Below are 4,108 nucleotides of genomic sequence, written 5' to 3' on the forward strand. Positions count from 1 at the left end.
CTTTGCACGAGTGTTTCGTCCTTCAGCACAAAGCACAATGGGAGCACAGATGGCCACAGATGGGGTTGCCGACCTAGCACACTTCCTAATGTATTAAAAGTGAAATCCAGAGCTTTGTGTGTGTGTGTGTGTGTGTGTGTGTGTGTGTGTGTGTGTGTGTGTGTGTGTGTGTGTGTGTGTGTGTGTGTGTGTGTGTGTGTGTGTGTGTGTGAGTGAGGGGGGGTGCCCTGTCCTGTAGCTGGTCAGATTAAACAGCTGTCTCTTCTCCCACGGTGTTGCAGGCAGACAGGGCGGTCTCCTCAGTGAAAACAGCTGTATTGCTGTTCGAGTCTTTATTAAGGAAACAGAGAAGGACTGGAGGGAAAGTGTGCTGTTTTTATGTCACTCTCTTTATAACTGCCAAGATAGACGATTATAGAGCAGAACCAGCTCCATCTCCTGTGTGTTAGCATCACTGATCCTGCAAGAAGGAACAGATAGACAAGCTACACCCTGACAACATGAGCACAAAATCAACTAAATTGTTATTATTGGCAGACATTAGCTGTATGATTGCTTATTTTACTGTGTTAGAATATGTGCATGTCTGTATACTGTATTTTGTCTGGTGCATTTTCAATACAGCTATGAGCTGTACAACAGTAGGGCCCTATGACATCTTTTTTCTTGTTTATTTTTCAAATTATGATTTAGGGGTTAGGGTGGATTGTCATTTTTGTGATATATATATATATATATGACTTGGCTCTCTCAGACAGCCTCTTCCACATGTTTCTCAAAGTGAGGTGATGTACAATAAGGGTCCCACGCAAGCCCGCCCCCCCCTCTCAAAACGCCCCAATCAAAAACGCAATTACTTCTCTGCGTCTATTTCACAATTATGAAATAATTTAGGTGACTACAATAATTAGGCCTGCTTTTTATTTTTTTATTTTTTATTTCAGACAAATTGTGGGAAATTCTGCAATCTTCCATGTTTCACAGTTGCTTGCCATTTTTATCACCAAATTCCGTGACTCGTCCGCGTTTTCTGCAGTGCAGAAATAGTAATAATACATTGTGGCCTATAGTTAAAATTTGACCAAAGAAGGGGTTTTGTAAATCATATGGCTGCCTCCCTCCACACAGGAAGTGGTCCACCATTTTAGCAGCATGGAGTGCTGTGTGTGTGTGTGTGTGTGTGTGTGTGTGTGTGTGTGTGTGTGTGTGTGTGTGTGTGTGTGTGTGTGTGTGCGTGCGTGCGTGTGCGTGTGCGTGCGTGCGCGCGCGCGCGTGCGTGCGTGCGTGCGTGCGCGTGGTTGGGCTTGTTGGTTAGATCTATTTATAGCAGCTGGCCCTGCCTTGCGTCTATCTACAACCTTGTTGTGTGTTTATGTTTGGAGCGTCTGGCATGGGCCTGGCCACCGGGCGGCCCGCGAGGCGACTGGCCCCTCATGTTCTTGAGGATCACTGTGTCAATGGCCGCCGCACAGCGGCCGCTCGCTCTTTAAATACAGACAGCAGCTGGTCAACACTTTGACATGAGCTCGTAGAGAACAGGCCAACGACACAAAGGAGTGCACGGGGCCCGACGCTGCCAGGAGGTTTGTGTGCACGGGGCCCGACGCTGCCAGGAGGTTTGTGGAGGAAAACATTGGATTCCTACTTGGCTGTGGTTGTAAAAAGGTGGGCGCACGAAGGGTGAGATGAAAAGTGACTTATTGATTTGAAAAAGTGCCATGTTTGTCTCGTAGTTACAGTCGATATTTCTAAGAAGGGAAGTATTTTCTCAGTATGTTCCACAGTACACACTGATATGTATAATAGCTAGAGCAGACGTTTGGATATTTGCCTTTGCAAGGGTGGTGGCATCTTATGCTATCTTATCACTGGCTAGGCTAGGCTAGCAACCCTCTTGTCTTGTTGTGTTGTTCCTGGAGCTCCTGGCTGGGGCCCAGTCTCATCACAGGGCAGACTGACCTGGCTCTGTGGGGGGGAGGTTGGTGGAATAGAGGTTTTGGAGATGGCTTTTGGGGAGGGTTGTAAGTAACATTACACACACTGCTGGGGTTCCATGTTAGAGAAACCAGGTCTCTAGCTAATCTGCTTCCAATGTGATACAGAGAGAGAGAGACCACTGAGAAAGAGTGGAGAGAGAGAGAGAAGTGTGAGAGAGAGAGAAAGAGAGAAGAGAGAGAGACAGAGAGAAAGAGTGGAGAGAGAGAGAGAGAGAGAGAGAGAGAGAGAGAGAGAGATAGGGGGGGAAGAGAAGACAGGTGATCAAGAGGAAATGGCCATGTCTTCTTCCTCTTTGTTTGTGAATCAGAATCAGCTTTACTGGCTTTGGATCTTCACTCCGGTTTTTGGTTGCTCACAATGTTCTAACAACAGAATAGACATACAGCTAAAAACACGGACAGAAAAGCTCAGCAGAGGTCAAGCTAAACACTGAACTACTATGTACAGATATAAATATGTGTGCGAACAACGCCGGAATCTGTCAACAGAAGACAGTAGTGCAACAGTGCAAAGATGCTGGAATAAATATGAATTGTTAAACAGGTTTACATACACGAGGTAGGTGGGATAGGTTATCAGACAGTATGTGCGTGTATGCAATATATACAGTATTATACACAGCGTGCGTAGGTTGGCAATGATGGAAAGAAAACATTTGGTTGAAAAACTACAAATTAGAATGAGGATTTGTCAGTACAGTGCATGTCTGGTGTCACAGGTGTCACGTTGTACAGGGATCGTTTGTTAAGTGTTCATCAAAGTGATGGAGTGGTAGCTCTGTCCCCTCACCGCTAGAAGGTCCTGGGTTCGATTCCCACCTGGGACGCTGTGAGCGCTGAAGGAGTGCGTGCCCGTCCGCATGTCCTTCGAGTGCCCGCCGCCCGGGTGGGGTCGTCAAAAAGGTGTTCTGTGTGGAGTTTGCATGTTCTCCCCGTGCCCCCCTGGGGGTTTCCTTCATATAGGAACCCCTTCACCAAAACATGCAATATCCTGGTCGCTGAAGTGGGGCCTCCTCTGGCCGTTCGGGGCGCCTGTTCGGAGGGAGGGGAACTCGTTGGAATAGCGTAAACCTCCCACGTGCATGGAGCCAGTTTCGGCTCTCCCCAGATCGGCAGAGGGTGGAGCAGCAACCAGGATAAATAAATTAAAATTAGCACTAATGGGGGATAAAAATGGGATAAAAAAATCTGTGGGGGCGGGTTAGGGGGGGGAAGCTAAGTGATGGCCTGTGGGAAGAGTTCTTGTGTCTGGTTGTTTTGGCGTACTGTGTTCCAGAGCGCCGCCACCTACCAGAGGGGAGGTTTCCACACATATTGCCTCCCACCACGGAGATCCGGGCTCAATTCCCGGTAGTGGTACTGCTGACTTGGTCAGATGTTCCTACAGACACAATGGGCCGTACGTGTCTGCAGGTGCGAAGCTGCTGGGGTTTGAGTCCTGATCACTGCACTATAGTGTCTCCTCTGGTCCGTCCAGGGTGGAATAGCGTGATCCTCCCACGTAAGTTCTGCCTGGGAAACTCCTCGCTGCGTGATTGGGTGGTGAGCACTTGTGTTGTGGAAATTGCTCACACAAACCTCCTTATTGTCATTATTCCTAGGAAGGCCATGCATCCCCTGAATGCCCTACAGTAGGTCTCTAGGTTGTGGCTGTAAAGTGTCATGAAGCTGTGATGATCCTAGAGGTCACAATAGGTCATTTTTATACAGTGAGGTCAAGTTTCAGAAAATGGTCTCACTACAATGAAATTATATACTATATATACTATAAATACTATATGAGGATCAACCATGAAGACAGTTGGGCTCATTGAGTCAAAAACTATTTATGTTGTAATTCCAAGACTGTTTAGGGACGAGAGTATATTATGCAGAAATATTCAAATAGGAAATAACACATGTATACTGCATGTAAAAAAACGGCATGGTTGCACTGGACACACACACACACACACACACACACACACACACACACACACACACACACACACACACACACACACACACACACTGTAAAGCTATCTGCTGAGTGACCTTAAAAGTCATCACACCTCTCAGCTCAGGTTTACACTACAGACAGAGAGACAGACAGAGAGACAGACAGACAGACA

The sequence above is a fragment of the Poromitra crassiceps genome, assembly GCF_964638095.1.
Source record: "Poromitra crassiceps genome assembly, chromosome: 28".
NCBI classification, from domain to species: domain Eukaryota; kingdom Metazoa; phylum Chordata; class Actinopteri; order Beryciformes; family Melamphaidae; genus Poromitra; species Poromitra crassiceps.